At 51.1% G+C, this 19,440-nt stretch overlaps 1 long non-coding RNA gene across 1 annotated transcript; it reads right to left on the bottom strand.

Moving 5' to 3' along the window:
* Positions 1–14,195: 14,195 nt before the first annotated feature.
* Positions 14,196–19,006, bottom strand: LOC125618893. The gene is made up of 3 exons (XR_007350266.1): positions 18,997–19,006; positions 17,320–17,324; positions 14,196–14,340 (listed from the first exon to the last, which is right to left on the bottom strand). It is a non-coding gene; the product is annotated as an uncharacterized LOC125618893 (long non-coding RNA).
* Between the last annotated feature and the right edge of the window lie 434 nt (positions 19,007–19,440).

The following is a 19,440-nucleotide window of genomic DNA, read 5'->3' as shown; positions in this document are numbered from 1 at the left end:
GACACGGGGGGGGGGGGGGAACAGCCGAGGGGGACAGCGGAAGCGGGCGGTGCAGGCGCTCCAAGGTCTGCTGCACCCCAGACCCGATCAGGGGCCGGCTCACCCACGGCCCGTGGCGCTCCGGGTCCCGGGTCGCGCCGGTCCTAGCGCGTTCACTGCTGCTGCGAAGGAACGCCACCGAGCAGACGGGCGGTCGCCGAGAGGAGCGGGCTGCCTCAGGGTTCGCGGTCACGTGTTCGGGCGGCAGCTCCGCCTACCGGGGCGGGGCTTCCCGCTGTCCCAGCTGCAGAGGGCGCCTCCGGGAAGACGGGGAGGATGCTAGAGAGAGACAGAAGAGGGGACTCAGACCCCGCTCTTGATCACTAGCCCACCCCCAAGATAACTAGCTCACGCACTCCCTAGATAGTGACATCCCTGCATCCACGATGACATAATGCATCCTCCTGGCCCCACGCCTCCGCTCCACCTCCTAACACTGTCACCATGGCAATCAGATTTCCACACGCGTTTCAGGGGGAACCAGCCCTCACACCGCAGCAGTGTGCACCGAAAACACATTGAATAATGAGTGAAAGCTCTGAGTCCGAGACAGCGCCATGATACACTCGCTGCAGGAACACAGGCATATATCCCCAAACTGGGAGGGGGCAGTGAGCTCTGTAGGTAGTGGGTTAGGACAGGTGAGTGACAGAGGGACTCTCCTCTCTGCAAAACTCCGAGATCGTCCTTTTGCATGTATCCGCACACCCTTGCACAAGTTCTACCTGTGTCTCTCGCATTTCTGGTGTATCTCACCCAGACAAAGCTCACGTGAGCACACAGGTCACGGAGGTTCTGCCCAGAGATTCTGAGTCCAGTGACCTTCTAGCAGAGAAGCCTGCAAATGACAATCTGAGCAACTCCGGCCGTCTACAGGGAGCTTACCAACAAAGGAGAAGTTAGTGCAAGGAAAGAGAGCATCAAGGGGCACATGGCAGCCAAAGAGCAGCACCAGCAGCTGGAAATGAAGAGCCCCAGCTGGGAACCCCAGCAATACACAGGCTTGGGGAGCAAAGGGGGGATCCAGGGGCAGGCCAGGCAGCAGCAGGGGTGGGGGTGGGGGATGTGCTGCCTTCTTGGAAAAACCAACAAGTTGCTCCAACAAAGCCAAAAGCCAGTGGGGAAATCGATTTGAAGGAGGCACACGTGCTTGGAAGGGATAACCCACAGCCTTTGAGCAGAAATCACAGCACAAAGAGAGCCACGGAGGCTGGCGGTAGAGAAGGAGGCAGCCAGGGAGTCCCAGGCCACCCGGTGCCAAGAAGAGAGACTGCATTAAATTCTGCTTGACAAAGGGGCAGCTCAATATCACTCTGCTATCAGTGACAGCACAGAGGACGTCCCGGCACCACCAGGGCAGGTGGAAGAGAAGAGCGAGGCTCAGGGCAGCCTAGGGAAAAGCAAGCATTATTCACTCTCCTTGACCTGTTTTCCCTGAACCTGCTCTGGAGAGAGATTCTGGTCAATCCACAAAGTGAGAGGGGGCAAGGGGGTCCCAAACACTCAGGGGACCTGACATGTACAGGGCAGCTTTTCTTACATTATTTTCTTCATCGGGAGGTGGCATGCACTGTTGAAGAGATGGCATCCAGAGAGGTTGAGCACCAGGCACCAAGTTGCACGGCAAAGTAGCAACCAAGTTAGAATCAGAATCCAGTTCTCCTGACTCTTCTGAGTTGCTCTTAGATCACTCCTAATCGCTACCATGATGTCAACGGAGGGTAATCAGGTGTCACTCTGAATAGTGGAGGGGATGGTAACATGAAAAGTCTGCACATGCTCAATACAGGTACAATTTTTTTTGACAACTTTGATCTGTGGTTGGTTGAATCCATGGATTGAGACCCTGGGAACTTGGAGGGCTGACTACAATCCATGCATTTGCAGAGATGTCTCCAAGTTGTCGTCTCTGCCCTCACCCTTCCACTAGGAGAGAAGGAAAGGTCCTTTGCCTGGTTATCCGTGGTGTTCTCCCCAGTGCTGGGCCACACGTCCAGGACTCAGTAGACACGGGGTGAATGAATGGACGAGTGAGGACTTGGCTCTGAACACCAGCTCCACTACTGAAGAGCTGGGTGGCCTTAGCTAAGTAACTTAACCTCTCTGAGCCTCAGTTTCCTTAGCTGTTGAGTGAGGTTCCTAAGAGCTATTTTGTAGGTTACATCATGAGAATTCTCCCTCTGCCCCCACACGGTACTTCCCTGTGTGACCCTCACAGCACGTGTGCCCTTTCCTCGGGAACTATAAGGAACCAAGGCCCTTTCCAGGGGCGGTCATCCTCCCGATCTGCAGGCCTTGCTGGACCTGGAATCTTCTATGAGTACCCCATGTTTTAGAAAAGTGGGAAACACAGATTTCATCACATGTCACAGTGCCTCACTCCTCCTGGAGTCCCGTAGCCACTTAATGGTGTGTGATGTGGGGTGGACGCTAGGGACGGTGTACATATTGTCTTCACCAGAGGAAGGTCATCATAGCTGTGGCCATTTTCAACCTTTTTTCCAGGAATCTTTGACATTCTTCCCATTGAGAAACGGCGTCCATGGACCCTCGCCTCAGGCCTGGTGCTGTGGTTTAGATCTGTGCTGGTGTGTGAAGACTTGGTTCCAGAGCAGGGGCTTTGGGGAGGTCATTAGATCTTGAGGGCTTCAACCTCCTCAGTGGATTAATCCATGGGTAGCTGCATAGACCCCTGGGAGGTGGTGGAGGCTGTAGGGGGTGAGCCGTGGTTGGAGGAAGCAGGTTCCCTGGACGTGTCCTGGGAGGGTATTTCTTGTCCCTGGCCCCTCCTCTCCTTTTCTCTCTGCCCCCCAGCTACCATGAGCTGAGTAGCTGTCCTATACCACACCCTCCGCCATGATGCTCTGCCTCCCCCAGGCCCAGAGCCGTGGGGCCAGCCCACCATGGACTGAGCCTTAGAATTCATGAGCCAAAATCAATCTTTTCTCCCTCAGGTTGTTTTTCTCAGATATTTGTCACAGCAATAAAGAGCCCACAAACACGTCCAGCTAGCTGGCTGAAGGTTTCCAAGAAAGCCAAACACTTCCATCCGGTTCTCCTGGGGTTGGCTCCAAGGAAAATCAAGGTCACGTGTCAAGGCTGCTAACCTGAGAACACCACACTGCAGAGTCAGTGACCCCCATGCGGGGACCCTTCCCCTCCCAGCAACAACAACTTAAAGAAGACAGTACATTAAGTTTTACTCATTCTGTGCCGGGCACTGGCCTAAGCACTTTATACGCCTTATCTCATTCCTCTTAACAAAACTGTATGGTAGGGACTGTGCTCATTTTATACACCAAGAAGCTGAAACTCAGAGAGGTCTAGTGGCTCTTGACCAGAGGGAGAGGATGGTTTCAGAGTACTCGTGAGTGGGCTTTGGCAGGTGGGGATGAATCCCACCTCCCAGCTCACTGACTTGATTCTGATAGCTAGTAGCATTGTGTTTGTGCATATGCTGTGACCATAGCAACAGAGTCTCATGACCTCACCTGCAAAACGGCTCTTACCATTCCCATTCAACTGCTAAGGAAACTGAGGCTCAGAAAGTCACTGAGCCAAGGTCACCCAGCTATTAAGTGGTGGCGCTGATATTCAGAGCAAAGTGTTCTTTCATTTATTCATTCAACCCGTGTTCACTGGGTCCCTAACACGTATGCTCCAGGGACTTGAATCTTTATTGTGGTTCCTGGGGAACCACCAGGCAGGGCAAGGTGAGCAGAATCAGTGTGGCTAATTTGAATAATCTGGAAGGCAGCCGGGCGCGGTGGTGCACACCTGTAATCCCAGCTGCTGCTTGGGAGGCTGAAGCAGGAGGATCGTGAGTTCAAAGCCAGCCTCAGCCAAAGCGAGACCTGTCTCTAAATAAAATCCAAAATAGGGCTGGGGATGTGGCTCAGTGGTTGAGTGCCCCTGAGTTCAATCCTTGATAAACGCCCCCCCCCAAAAAAAAAAAACCCCAAAGAATTGCAAGGGTAGTGGGACTGTCCCTCTTTGGGATATGGCCCTTGGGTGGTTTGAGCAGGTGGACCGTAGTTTGGACAGTGACAGTCCACGGGGGAGGTGGCTGGGTTATATTGGTCCAGCACAGCCCTAGGCTGCAGTTTGTCATCTCTAGGAACTGGCTCACTCTGGGGGATGGGCACCTCCAAAGTCAGCCGGACTCCAAGACGTCAAAGCCTCAGAATACAGAAGGGGAAGAGGCCATGCTTAATACCCCCCAGAGGCTGCCGACGGCTACTGGAGGGCAGACCAGCTCTCTGTGGCCCATCTCAGGAAGGCCTTCCACCAGCCTCCTCAGGAGTGGCCATACGCCCCTTCTCCAACTCCTCCAGGGCAGGACTGGTCCCCAACCCCAGCTCGTGACTCCCTCCAACAGGACCTGACATTTCCGTGAGCGCAGCCCATGCATGGGTCCTGCCTCCTCCTCCTGCTGCCGTTGCAGTCATAACAAAGATAAGGAGGGCCGGGAAGCCCTTCTCTCCAGCAGCTCGATGCTGTTTGACAAGGAGCTCTCCAAACATCATCTCATGTGGCCAACACTTCAAAACCCCCCTCCCTCCCCCAGATCGCCCCGGCCCTTGGGCCCTTGATCCAGTTTTAAATGAGCCTTTTGGTGCAGGAGCTTGTTAGACATCTGGTTCCACTTGACTCTGCAGGGGGGTGGTTAAGGGTGGGAATGCAGCTACCTCCACTCAAACCAGACCCTCCAACTCAGAAACACACACCCAGGCGGACCGCGGCATGTCACAACAGAGAGGGAGGCCAGACGGTCAAGATGGGGAGAGATAACCACCAAGAGAGACCGACCCTCTGCTCCAGCCCAGCCTCCTCCCAGCTGAACCCGCCACTCGGCACGGAGAGGTGCCCAGGCCAGAATCCCCAGAGCCCCCCAGCTCCCTGGCCAGCCATGGGCAAATGTTCCAGGGTCTTCCACATACATGTCCTTCTGACCCACCCGATCCTCACCATGCCCACCACTCCCTGCCTTGTCTAAGCCGTGCTTGTCTCTTTCTGGCCTCCGACTCCCTCCTGTACCAACACTTGGCCTTTCTAATATGTCCCCAACACCACACTTAGAGAGAACTTTGCAAAATACACATCTGATCAAGACCATTCGATGGTCTTAGGATAAAGACAAAACCCATTACTGGATCCTCCAAGGACCCGCTGGTCTAGTCCCTGCTGACTGTCCAGGATCCTCCCCACTCCAGCCCCAGGTCCTTTGCACATGCTGTGTGGTCTCCTCTGTCACTCACTTGGTACCTTCACCTGGCTCAGCCTTGCTCATCTTCAGTCTGAGCTCAGTCTCTGCAGAATCATCCTGCCATCCTCAGGTGCAGCCTGGCCCCCACAGGGAAGTCCCTGCCCAGCATGTCCCCTTCCTGCCTCCCCTCACCACAAATCAGGATTCTTTGTTCCAAGTTCTGATGGAGCCCGGGCCTTCCCTGCCAGCGCTTGTCACCCACACTTTTGGGGGGTTGATTACTTACCTTGTTGATTTTCTTCTTTACTAGACGGAAAGCACTGTAGGCACAAGAGGTGTCATTGCCTGTCACACTGCCTTACAGGGTGCCTGGTCCACACTGGGCTGCAAACCTACTGAATGAAAATGAAGAAAGAGTGAATGACACTCCCCTGCTGGTGACCGAAGGAGGAACTGTGGGTACCCAAAAAAGCCATCGGGGTCCCCATTTTGACTCAGTGACATTTCATCTCATGTGTAGACTCTGGGGAGTCGTTCGGGGACTTTGATATGAGCCGTGTGCATTAGGCAGGCTCAGGATGCTGCTGGGTCTTCCTGGGAACTTGGTGTGGAGCAAAAATCTCACAGTGACAAGAGAGAGGGGGAGAGGGGAGCAGTTGGGGGAGAGGGAAGGGGGCACCACGGTCAGCTCCCCAGTGTCTTCTGGCCTCCCATCTGTTACACTCTCCTTAGGACCCCAAAACAATTTACTACAAGGGACAAATGACTGGTGACACTCTACAATGTTACCTGGGAGAGAAGGACATTTAAAAGGAGAAAGAGATTAGAGACATATCTTAAGGTAAAATTAAATAAATGAATAAGTAAGCTCTCAGGGCCAAGGGGTCAGAGTGCCTGGAGCAGGCAGGACAGAGCTCACCTTGTGCAGGACCCGCAGGGGGGACCAGCGAGGGCACTTTTTCCCAGTGGCTAAATAAAGGGAACAGAAAAGGCATTTGTGGAAGAGTTCTGTCAGGGGGAAAGGAGAAGGAAGCTGACCTTGGTTGCGCTGCTGTGTCAGGCACTGTGCGAGGCTCTTCATGTACCTATTTCAGTTAACCTACAAACTGACTCTAGGAACAGGTAGGACTGTTCCCATTTTGCAAACAAGGAAAATGAGCCTCCTCGAGGTCAGCCAGCAGGTCCAGGGTTTCACAGCTCGAGGTGGCAAAGCCAAACAAGGCCACTTGAAACAGAATTGAGAGAGGGAGGAAAGGAGAGAGAGAGAGAGAGAGAGAGAAACACCCTGGCAGGGACCCAGGGATGTAGCCCAGGAAATTAAAGCAGGAAAGATGGAAAGGGGACAGAAATGACTCCAGTCCCAGGGTCTCTGAGTGAGTGTCCTCCCCAGCGGCCAGTCTGCCTGCTTCCCCCTCTATGCCAATCCTTACCGGGTCCCGTAGCAAAAAAAAAAGAACATCTTATGGATTCTAAAGCACATTTCCTGCCACCACCAAAATCTGCAATCTGTCTAAAACCAGGAGGTGCCTTGCGTCCCACACCTCCTGGAGTGATGTCCTCGGGACTGAAGATTCCACGCGGCTCTCACTGCCCAGCCTGCCTGCAGACTTCACTTCCCTCGCCACGCAAGCTGCGCCCATGCACCACGGCTCTCCCACGTGTAGACTCTGCTGGCTGTTTCTAATGAATGTCCTCCTAAAAGTACACTGCGATTCAACCTTGAAACCAAACTTCATGGACACAGAGAAAGGCTGGGAAAAGGGCTTAGGTAAATGTCTGGAATCAGTGAAGCAAATATTATTAGTCCTGGAGCAATGACTGCGAGACCATGTTCAGTGGCAAAAGGAAGGTGCTTGGTGCCTGGCAGGACAGGTCAGGAGACCACCTCGCCAGCCCCAGACTACCTGCCCAGGACTGGTTTATATGAGACATTAGTCTCCAACTGACCGTGTTTCCTGCACCAAATGCCCACACTGGCCAATCACCTGCTCCCAACAGGCTGCAGAGAAGTGATTTGAAGGTCAAGTCCAGCCCAGAATTCAGAGGGTCACCTGAACTGTTAACCTGCTCAGTGGTTTTCTTTGTTGTTGTTGCAGTGCTAGGACCGAACCCAGGGCCTCATGCATGCTAGGCAAGTGCTCTGCCACTGAGCTACACCCCTGGGTCACCTTTTTATCATCACATTATTCTTATTATCATTGAATCCATTGCCAACATTTGAATCTGACTCTCCAGCTTTGGAAAATCAAGTGTGTGCTGATTTTCCAAAGCTGGAGAGTCAGATTCAAATTGTTGGGTTTTTTTTGTTTGTTTGTTTGTTGTGGTTTTTTTTTGCAGATGGAGAAAATGGAAGGGAGGCATCCTCCCCAGGTGAAGTGATGCTGTTAAAGTGCCCAAGGCCAGGAGTCCTTTATAGCACCTGCCCAAAGCCTGGGGGCACTTGAGTCCTAGATAATCATTGACATCCCTTGCCTTCTAACTCCAAAACTCTTTTTTTTTTTTTTATGGTACTGGGGATTGAACCCAGTGGAGCTCTAACACTGAGCCAAATCCCCAGCCCTTTTATTTTTATTTTGAGACAGGGTCTCACTAAGTTGTTCAGGCTAGCCTCAAACTTGTAATCCTCCTGCCTCAGCCTCCTGAGTCGCTGGGATTACAGGCATAGGTCAATGCAACCAACAAAACCCCAAAAGTCTCTCAAGGAAGGTCTGAAAAAAAAGTCTGAACAAGACAGTTGAAACAGGGTATGTTTCCATTTTTCACATCAAGCTGTTCTTATTGTTTCTGACAGTGACACCCCTGGAGAGCTCAGTCTCCATCTTGCCCCTGCAGCAAGCCCTCCTGTTGGCAAACCCAGACAGTCTCCAGACTCTGGGTTCCACACGATTTCTGATTTCTCTCCATTGATCCTGGTGCCTCCTGCACCCGTTCCGTTTCTGAGGGGTTGAGGGTCCTGCACTCCCGGCTATGGACGGAGATATTCATGTCCATTTATTCTCACTACTCACGTGCTTCCACTTCCTGCTGTCCCTTTGGACCATGGGCCTGGGTCTCTCCACTTAGTTCACTTAGTTCTCCACTTAGTTCTGTGGGCCACTGTGTAGGGGAGGGGAAGCAGTCCTATGCCTCCCATAGGACGTTTAGCTGCCTCCTGGGCCTCTGCTCACAAAATGCCAGGAACACCTACTCCCACTTGTGATGACCAAAATGATGTCCCCAGACATTACCAAATTCCCCCAAATCAGCCTCACTGAGAACCTCTACCCTATACCAGCTCTGGTCCTCATCTCATAAAGGAAGGCTGGCAGACGTTTTGAATGATTACACTGAAGGACAGGGATGCTATGTGGCTTCTTCAAAGTGACCCCCCTTGGTAACAAGGCCATACTCAGCATCTAGCTCCCTTATAGGTAATCCAAGGCTTTTCATTTTCTCCAAAACTTCCTTCCAATATCTGCTGAACCCCCACCTTGGAATCCCTTTCATCTCTTAATTTACACTTCTATCCATGAGCCATAATTCTCGACTGAGCCAAAATCCTTCTCATCCACTAGGGTCACTTCACTGATGGTGATAGGCTGTCGCAGAAAAGCCTGAGCCCTGCTCTCTCAGTGGGTTACATTACCTCCAGCGGAGGCTGTCGCAGGTCCTCCTGGCCTCCCTTCCTTTCCTCTGCTGTAGCAGAAAAGCCTGGTGGGTGACGTATTTCCACCAAGAACCCATCCCCAGGTGGGAGGGGCCACAACACGGCTCTCTGGCCCCAAGGGGGATATGAAAGTGACCATGAAAAGGGTCAGAGGCAGGTAATGAGGAACCCTGGGGTCCAGCATCCTCCAGATGACACTCCAGTAACGGGACAGCCTTAAAAGTGAGAATATGGCCCCTTGTGCATTCTACAAGCACTGTTAACACCCAAGGGCCAAGCTGCTGCGGGCACTCGATACAGTGGACAACAGACCTACAGCATGGCATTGTGGGAAAGTGAGGACGGGGACTCTGCCTGCCTGACCTGGGACTGAAGGGTGGGAAGGCTCCCCGAGGAGGACTCACACTGCAGACATGGCATCTTAGTTCCCATGAGGTGCCCAGGTGTCTGTCTATCTGTCTCTGTCTGTCTCCCCCCACACCCTCACCTTTCTCCTTCTCCTTCTTATTCTTCCTCCTCCTCTCCTCCTCCTCCTTCTCTGACCTTCAGCATATTTTTCAAACATGGTAGAAAAATACCACCATCCACTCCAATACCCATGACCCTTAGTGCCCCGAATCTTAGAAGACGGGCTTTCTTCACACAGCCTTGTAGATCCCCGAGGAAGAATTCCTCTGGGCTGACGAGTTACTAGGTAAGCTCATAGCAGAAAGCTCCCCAAGGGCCAGAAGAAGCTCATTGTTGGGTGAACAGGCAGGAAAGCAAACCAAGGCTGCAGTCGCCCCTGTTCCACATACCGTGGGTCTGTGCTGCTAGTCTGGTGTTAGGAGAGGCACCTCACACTGGCCTGGGACCTCTTCCCTTCTCTGTTGGCCCCTCCCCCAGGCTCCTCAGTCCCCATCGCGATGCACCTTCCCTTGTCCATATTTCCATGCCTCTCTCTCTCCCTCTGCCCTAAAGGTCTTCTCTGGCAACAGGGAGCTTACTCAGCCTCAGACAAAACAACTAAGACTAGGAGACTGCCCTCCAGGAGGAAACGGGATTCGGTGGAGAAATGCCCAGCCTCGGGGTGTTTGCAGGTTGGGTCCTGTGGCTGCTCCCCGCCAGTGCTACAGAGGTCACCCATGGAATCAAGTCCCCTGCTCATCAATGCATGCTTTGCTGGGGTTTGTCCCTGCCCCTCTTACTTGCTCCACTTCCTCACTTAAGCTTCCTAAAGAATTCAATATGACCCAAGTTTTGTCCCTGGGTCTGCTTTGGGGGAAATCCAAACCAAGAAATCTGGTATGTTAGGCAGATTTCTGTTACTATAACAAATACATGAGATAAGCAACTTATAAAGAGAAAAGGTTTATTTAGGCTCACTTTAGGGGCATCAGTTCATGATCAGTAGGCCCCATTGCTTTGGAAGAGGCAACACACAATGGGGCAGGGGGGAACATGGTAGAACAGGACCACTTACCTTATGGCAGGGAAAAAGAAGGTAGGAAGAGGCCCAGGGTCCCCTCGTTCTCTTCAAGGGAAAACCCCCAATGATCTAAAGGCCTCTTGATAGGACCTACCTCTTGACATTTCCACCCCTCTCAATAGGACCTCCCTAGGGACCAGGCCTTTGGCACATGGGTCTCTGGGGGACATTAAGATCCAAATAAGAGCAGCTGTTAAGACTAAGAAACTGTGAAAAACCAGCCTCTACCTCAGAGCAAAGCCTGTCCTAAGGAAGGGGACGTGACCCTTGTCCTTGGAAAGACCCACAGAGCACTCCTAGGCACATGCCCACCCTACAAATAACAGGAGAGATCTGTGGAGCCAGGTGTCCCTGACTCAGTCAGGCTAGGTGGGGACCCATAGCAACCCCCTAGCAGCCATCAATCAGCATGAGACAGGGAAAATACCTGGGATGCCAGATGACCCCCCAGTAGTTTACAGTGGTGGATAACATGTTGGGAAACCATGTAGTTCAGCACATACTCCCCTCCGTGGCTTAAACCAATCAGTTCAAAGGAATCCCCCTCTTGTACTAACCAATCACCCTTACCCAACTTGTTCCCACCAGAGAATGTGCTAATCATGTTTTAAGAATTGTTTTATGATTTTCCCGTGGTGTGTGATGATTTGCTAAGAGATGTTATGATGTATGTGGGGGTCCCTGCCTTCCCCAAAGAGTGTATAAAACTGCTGCAAACCCTGGGCTCGGGGCCTCTCAGCGTCACCAGTTGCTGTATGCTCGTGGAGGACCGAGCTAGCTCACAATAAACACCTCTTTGCTGCTTACTTCGATCTTGGTTTCTGGTGGTCTTTTGGGGGTCCCAAATTTGAACATAACATCAGGTTGAAACATTTGGAAGGTAAAAGAATTATCCAGAGAAGTCCCAGCCACATAAGGTTTGGGTACCTTTCTTTGCATGAAGGAAAAGTGGAATCATTGTCTTTATAGATCTCTCCATTTCTGTCAAGTGGCATCCAGCAGGAGGGGAATAGCCCTTGCCAGCCCCTGTCACCTGCAGACTGATTGTCTGGGAGACTGGGCTTTGGAGAATTCCAGATCCAGAACATTCATGAATCTTCCCTCCCAGTTGGAGGGGTTGTCTTCTCCCTTGAATTCAGAAGGAGAGAACTCCTGTAAGATAAATAGATGCACCCCCTCTGCACAATATTTTATACAGGTACATGATTTGGAAAATTAGGTCAGGGGAGGGAGGGAAAGGGGTGATTCATTACCAGGGCTGCAGAGAGGCAGGATTACCTCATCAGAAATTCAAAGGTAATCAGTTTTTCCCCAATTGTCATGGTAATGAATCACCATTGTTAATAAATTGGGAAGTCAGTTACACCTTTGAGTGGCTGGATAAACTAGAGTTGCCTGGCATCTGTCTTCATTAGAAAAGAACCCGTGAAAGGCAGGTGGATGAAGAAGAGCATCCGCCAGGATCCTCATTCTCTCCTTCACCCAAAAGAAATGTGACTTTTTACTTGTATTATCGTGGCCAAGTCAGACTCACCCAAACTCATCCAAATAAGACTTGAAGCCTGAAGTCACCCATGTGAGATCTGTCAAAGTCCCCTGATGAAAAGAAAAAAATCAAAGACAGCAGCAATTTATTTATTTAATGGGGGAACAATGGCAGGAGATAATTCCTGAACATCATTCAGCACAGGCGGAGGTCTTTATTAGAGTAGATTTTTCTTCTCCCCAAAGCAAATGAAAACCAGGGATGGAAAAATGAGTCCCTCCCCCTCGCTGCTTCCCCACCTCTCAGAATCTTAAAAATCTTCAGTCTCAGGGCCGATCACACCGGAAAATCCAAGCCCAAGGGCTGGAACAAAGTGGTCGGGGTCAGAGCTCACTGTGGCGTTTTATGACTCAGTGAGACAGCCCTCGGGGCCCCCAGCTCCAGGGGATAAATCAGCTCAAATGCCGTTCGCCTTCAGGACAGACAAATCTTTGGTCGGCGGAGTCGTCAATAATCCAAACATAACTTGGAATGCGGTTATAACTCTTTATTACTTTTAGGACCACCAAAAAAAAAAAAAAAGAAAAAAACTGAGACGAATTCTGATCTATATGATATGATAATGGCATTTGACAAGTTCCTATTTATTCAAGGAGTGGGGGGATGAGGATTTTTTTTTTTCTGTCTGATCATTGTGTCAAAATCCTGCAAGTCATTTTCATTTCTCTCCTCTGGGGCAAGGTTTTAAAGTTAAACCCCCACACATTCTGTCATATGATCCTGGTGCAGAGAGTTCGAAACATTTCAGCAGTAATTTAATACAGGGGATTTGAGAAGTGTGTGTGTGTGTGTGTGTGTGTGTGTGTGTGTGAGAGAGAGAAATGGAGAGAGGAGGGAGGGAGAGAGACAGTCCCCGATGGAAGGGGCAGGTTCCTGCTAGGGAACAAGATGAGTAGCCAACCTGTCACTAACAAGGGTCTCACTCCCCCACTGGGGAAGGCAGCTGTTTGACCATCTCCCACAGCTTCATGGAGAAATCCCAAGCTTTGGAGGACACGGGCCAGCTGGATGGTCAGACCCAGACGGAAGGACCCACCTGCGCGCCCCCTGGCCCTGGCTCCCCCGCAGGTGCCCTGTGCAGATAGACCCTCCCAAGACTTCCCAGCTAGGAGAGGCTCAAGGAAAATTCGTCATTCATTCAGGAGCCAGCCCTCTGTTACAGAGATCAGGGATGAGCAACTTCAGGTCTCCATGGCAACATGAATTCTAGCCCTTTCCCCTAACCTTCCCCCCAGTGCCTAGGCATGAGCACACCCCTTCCTGCCCTCCCCTTTCCCATCCCACCATGCGCTCTGCTTCTCCCTTCCTTCTCCTGCCCTAGACCCAAACCTGGGAAGCCATGCGGGTGATGAGCTTTCCAATTCCTCTCTTCCACTCCTCTGCAGCTCCCACCAGAACCCTAAGAGGTACGTGCAGGTATTAGGATGGCCAGGATGTCAGACAGCCAGAAGTCCACCCCCAGTAAGGACCACACTCCACCGCTCCACACTGGGCCATGAAGAAAGGTCTAGAGGCCCATCTTGGGTCTCTAAGTCAAAAGGAATAAGACTTCCCTTTTTCTGTCTCCAGGTTTGTAAGAATGGCCACCTTTATCTTTCCTCAGTTTTCTCTTAAGGGTTCCTCATGACATTCAGCAACTCAACCAATACTTATTTTTAATTTTAGGGCATTGTTTTTGGTCTCCCAGCACCTCTCCCCACACCCGTCTTAGACTTTCTCCATTCTTCTCAGCTGGCAGTTTTGGAAGGTGGGGAACCGTCCCAGTTTCCAAGAAAGGATCCCATGATCCTGACCCATGATGACCAGCGTACTTCATTCCCTGAAGGCTGTGATTGATGCAGGGATGAGTTTAAAACTGAGAAGTAATGGCTGGAGCTCTGGCGGCCATTTCTGTAGCTGAGGGGAAGCCCCGCCTGCTAAGAATGGAGTGAACAGGGACAAGAGGGGAACATAGGTCCTGGTGAATTTATCTGAGTTCCCATAGGCAGTATTATGGTTTGGAAGTTCCTCCAAAGGCCTGTGTATTGAGGACTTGGTCACCTCCCATGGGGTAACTGGGAGGTGGTAGAGCCTTTAAAGGTAGAGCCTAGTAGGAGAAAGGTCACTGAGGACCTGCCTGCCGCAGTCCGGCTGCAGCAAACTAGCCGGGGGGTGAGGAACAACTTGTGTACATTGATACAGCAGGAGTGGAAGCCCTTTATTGCAGGACAGGAGCAGTATTTATACATTCCACACAGCTTATCTAATTAGCATAAACTAGATACAGCAGTCAACCAATCAGGAATCTCCACACTTAATGGCTCGCTTTTGTTACTTCTCAAACCACTCCCTCTGGCATTTTGCCAGGCACCATCCAGACTTGTTTACGAACTCTAACATTCCCCTGGCAAAATGCCAGGTGTTATTTTGACTTGTTGACAGACTCTAACACCTGCCTTTGCAGGAGGCATTGGGACCCCAGCCCCTCCTCTCCCTTTCATTCTCTCCCTGTTGCTTCCTGTCCTCCGTGAGGTGAGCAGCTTCCTCCATGATGTACTGTGACACTCCAGGGCTGAGTGACCATGAACTGACACCAAGGGCCACAGTCCATCTTTCCTTCTATTGAGTTGATTCTCTCGGGTATTTTGTCCCAGCCACTTTGTCTCAAGCCACTCTGAGTTCGACCTTCTGTCCCTGACACAGACTGCTCGTCCCAGCCACTGCACATACGTAGGAGCAAGTGAGTCCCCACATGATAGGGAGCACCTGGACGAACCCCAGGCTCCCTCAGAGCTCCCACTTTTCTGTGAGGCCCTAAAGAATGACTCCAGTGGACTGGTGTTCCTACTGTAGCCCAGGCCATTTCCTGGATCTGCACCCTCGGCCCCTCCAGGACATCAGCTTAATGCCGCCCCGGGTCCCCGAGGCTCCCTGAGGGATATGCTGAGGCACTTCTACCTCCCCCATAGTCCCCAGCTGACTGGATTCCCACGCTCACCTCCAACCTGCAGGTAGAGAAAGGTTTCCAACTCTCCGTCTTCCACTTTTGTGGACAGACCTCTCAACAGAGTTGCGTGAACCTCCAGTGCTAAGCAGTTCTATCAGCCACCTTTAGATCAAGTGCATAGAGATTATCCATTCCAGTTAGACCCACAGTGCGTCTCCAGCATAAGAAAGCATCAGGGTCCCTCATGGCGTGGGTTGTTGCCAAGGCCTTGGGAAATTTTGGCAGATTAAACAGAAGGTAACTGGTATAATTTTGTAGGAATTCAGAAATCATTCCGGGTTAGAGTCTAGTACATCCAAATGGTGGTAGAGCTAATGATTAGATAAAAGGTTATGGCACATAATCAAAATGGTGAAAATTGTACTTATTTATTGTATTTTCTGCAAACGGAATCACAAATGGCTATTACTGGATGTCAACCATTTAACACCTTGCTTCAGCTTGGGGAAACTCAGTGTTCTGCAGAAGCCTGGTTGGGAACTTAAAGCAAGAGACCACAGGTCCACCAAAATATAAATAACGCACAGAATGAAAAAGTAAGTGAAAAAAAAAAACTTGCAGAATGATACAGAGGGTAATCCCAAAATTATAGGGGGAAAAAAAATCTCCACGTGTGTGCATGTGAGTGAATTGAGAGAAAGATGTGAAAGGGTGTATACCCAACATTGCCAGCACTTTGCTTTCGGGTGGTATATTTGTCATTTATCATTTAATTTTTTTCCATTTTGTTTTGTGCATCGTAATTCCATAATAATGTTTTGGGTTTTTAGATGTTTTGGAGAGTAATAACAGAAAGGTACATAAAGTAGAGATCTGGAAGATTAAAACCACCCATCAGGTCTTATGAGTGTTTTTCAAACAAGTCAACTTTTATTGTAAAAATGGACTAGGGACAAAAGTACAAGAGAAGGACCCCCCCCCCAAAGATCCAGGGAGGTCATGGCACAGCGGGAGGGGTGGAGAAGACACTTACAGGTCAGAAATAGCAGAAGGGGACTGCTGGGACCGCAGAAGGGAGATGGCTTTCAGGACAAGGACCCAGGCAGACCAGCACAACTGTCAGCTTAGAGACAGGTTGGCTTGGAGCTGGGGGTGAAGACCTTGGACCAAAGCAGAAAGAAGATGAAGAAATCAGCCAGGAAAGAGAATGTCACCGCGCATCCCAGCAGTGGCCAAGCCAGCCCGGGATGGGGATTGGGGAAGAAAGTCGCCCAGGGCAGCCTGCCTGGAATTCTCGCCTCCAAGCCCCTCTGTGGGAAGAATTAGAATCAGGAATTTGTGTTTGCTGAAGTCAATCACTCGGTGCTGCTGTTTCCTTTCTCTTTTACTATAGCACGTTAGCAAAGCTCTTTTAGACAATCCCCCAGCCTTCCTCGGCGCTGAGAAGCAGTGGATTTCTGTTCCTGCTGAGCAAGAAGGAGGGTTTGGGGCCAGAGACTGAACAAGGTCTCTTATGTGGGGAGGCTGAGTTTGGAGAGCACGAGAAGAAAGGAAGAGCCAAGTCTTCCTGAAGGAGCCAGGAAAAGCAAGTTCAGCTTTCAAGGTCAGTGATCTGGGAACTGGTACAGTTGGCATCGCCCGGAGGCAGGTTCATGGAGAGGGAAAGGGATGGGGCAGGTCCAATGTCCCATCTGCCTCTGTGGCCACCAAGCATGGGATGGGTCAGGAGTCTGAGAATCTTAAAGGGATAATGCGGAGAGGATGGAATTGCCAGGGTTTGAGGAAGTGCTTCCTCCGGGAAACCGTGCAGGGATCCGCACACACGTCGCCCACCTGGCCAGCCCGCTTATGTCCATGCTGAGGCCTGGGTCCTGCCCTGGAGCCGCAGCCCGGCTGCAGCAAAATAACCGGGGGGTGACGAGCAACTTGATACAGCAGGAGTGGGAGCCGTTTATTGTAGGACAGGAGGGGTATATATACATTACACACAGCTTATCTTAATTTACATAAACTAGATACAGCAGTCAACCAATAAGGAATCTCCACACTTAATGGTTCACTGGCGTTACTTCACAAACCACTCCCTCTGGCAAAATGCCAGGCGCCATCTTTTTTTTGTTTTTTTTTTTTTAAGAGAGAGGGAGAGAGAGAAAGAGAGAGAATTTTTAATATTTATTTTTTTCTTAGTTTTTGAAGGACACAACATCTTTGTTTGTATGTGGTGCTGAGGACCGAACCCGGGCCGCCCGCATGCCAGGCAAGCGCGCTACCGCTTGAGCCACATCCCCAGCCCGCCAGGCGCCATCTTGACTTGTTTACAGACCCTAACATTTCCCCCTTTTGTTTAATTTAAATAACGACCACAGTGGTTTTTACACAAACACCATAAATAATCTGCTACAAGCAGAAGGGGAGGATACAAAATGCCAGGATACCAAGCCAATTGATGGCTCCAAGTAAGAAGGCTTTGGAAAAATTATACCAGCACCGGCACTGGGATGAAGGCAGGAACTCCAGCAATGCTGGCTAAAGAAAATCCTGTAGCATTCCACTAAGAAAACAACGTTCTGAACAATTTAGTACATTATCTCAAGGTTTTTTACATTTGAAATAAGCCTTAATAGTGCTCATTACTCATTAGCCACCAGGTGTGGGAGAACCATTGTAGCTTAGTTATTGGCATTGAAAATGACCAAACATCAGGGACGCCGGTAGCGTCTTCTGCCAGCTGTAGCATCCCAGGCAGCCCCAGATGGCCTTGGGGAGTGTCCCGGACTCAAACTGCTTCTGGGCACAGAGAGCAAGAGCCCGCGAGACTGTGCCTCCAGGTCAGGTCTAGATTTGGGCTCCTGGCAGCGGAAGAGCCAGCTGCCGCCGCTTGGAAAGTCCTTGCTGCACCAGGACCGGCTCACGCACGTGGCAGCCATGCACCCTCCTGTAACGAAAAGTATTCAGTAATAGCCTTTTGCTGCAACTTTTTTCCTGATAATCCTTCCTCCTCTGAACTTTCTTTTTCTTTCTGACTAGAGTTCCTGGGCTTCCATCAACACATGCCCTAACTGTTCTTGGTTCCATTGGGGTACCTCCTTCCCTTAGTGATTTACTTCTCACCCCTTCCATATTTTCATCATAAAGACAATACAACATTTCAAGACAAAACAAGACACAAATATACTGTATCAATCTTCTCCATTTTCTCAAAATGGCCATTTTTCCTCTCTCCCTATCTGCTTAGGGACGAGCAGATTTGCTCCCGACCTATCTAGGGACGGGCAGCTTTTTTTCGTCACTTACCCCCGAGTGTCCTGGGGCTCCCCGTACGGGCCACCAAATGCCGCAGTCTGGCTGGGCACAAATCACGAGCCACTGAAGCAGGAACAAACTTTATTTCTGAACTTCACCAGCACACTCCACACACACTCCCCGGGAATTCTTCCGAACGCCACGCAGCTCATCCAGGAACCAGCAGCCGGAAATATCCCTCCTCCGGCACTTCCCCAACCAATGGGAACTCTCTGGGAATCCCCGCCAGAGCTCACATGTCGCCCACCTGGCCAGCCCGCTCATGTCCATGCTGAGGCCTGGGTCCCGCCCTGGGAGAGGGATGTGTGCACTGAGGCAGTGACCACAAAGCTCTGTTGACATCTAGAGCTCTGCAAGCCCCTTCTGCCTGCTGTTGGGAAGAGGGGAGAGTCAGGAGGGAGCAGAGGCAGCTACTCTGGGTTCTCAGGTCTTTCCGAACATTACACAGGCATCATTTTTACACATTTCACCTGTTGGGCTTCCATGTGGGCTTGCAGAGATGGGCTGTGCACCTGGTAAGGGTTGGGCCACCGCTGAGAAAGGGCAGCAGCTCTGGGCTTCACCCTGGTGGGGAAGTGGAGGGGAGTGAGACAGCCACGCTGAGGGACAGACTTTGCACGGAAGCCACAAGTTGGTCGGAAAGCGTGGGCGGAAACCTGCACAAACTCTGAGAAGCTCAGAGGCAGTGAATGGATTCCAAGGCAAGGTGCCCACGGTTGAAAACCACACCATCAGCAACCAAGTCTGGGGACTGGGCCCTGGTTCCTATTTGCCTGCCCTGATGTGTGCGCTGCAGTCTGGGATGCCCTCCATGAGAGGCTGAGAGGTGAGAGGTGAGAGCTTCAAGTCCTGAGTCTGCCACTTCCTGGCTGTGCTAATCTAGTTAGACAAGTCACAGCCTCTGTGAGCCTCAGTTACTGTCTGTGAAAATGCACAGAAGAAACAGTGACATGCAGAGCTGCTATGAGGGCCCCCACAAGGTCCCCTGGCAGAGAGCTCAGCTGGTAGGTGTCCCCATCTCCTGCCATCGAGGTGGCATAAACGAGAGCTCAGGAGACCCAGGCACACTCTGGCTCAAGCAGATCATTGAATTCTTCTCCTGATCAGAATCTTCTTGTGGAAAACCCAGAGGCAGAGGATCCTGGCATTGGATCAGATTTGATCAGAAGAGATCCCAGAGACAGGCTTGTAGGCACCACAAGGGGAGGAGCCAGCTGGCTGAGCAACCACCCCATGCTCTCCTCCAAGTGACCGTCTCCCAGAGACCAGAAAATCCACAGCTAGGGCCTAGACAAAGGCCACCCCC

Source organism: Marmota marmota, unplaced genomic scaffold (genome assembly GCF_001458135.2).
Source record: "Marmota marmota marmota unplaced genomic scaffold, marMar, whole genome shotgun sequence".
NCBI classification, from domain to species: domain Eukaryota; kingdom Metazoa; phylum Chordata; class Mammalia; order Rodentia; family Sciuridae; genus Marmota; species Marmota marmota.
This window is presented reverse-complemented; position numbering and strand designations above follow the sequence as displayed.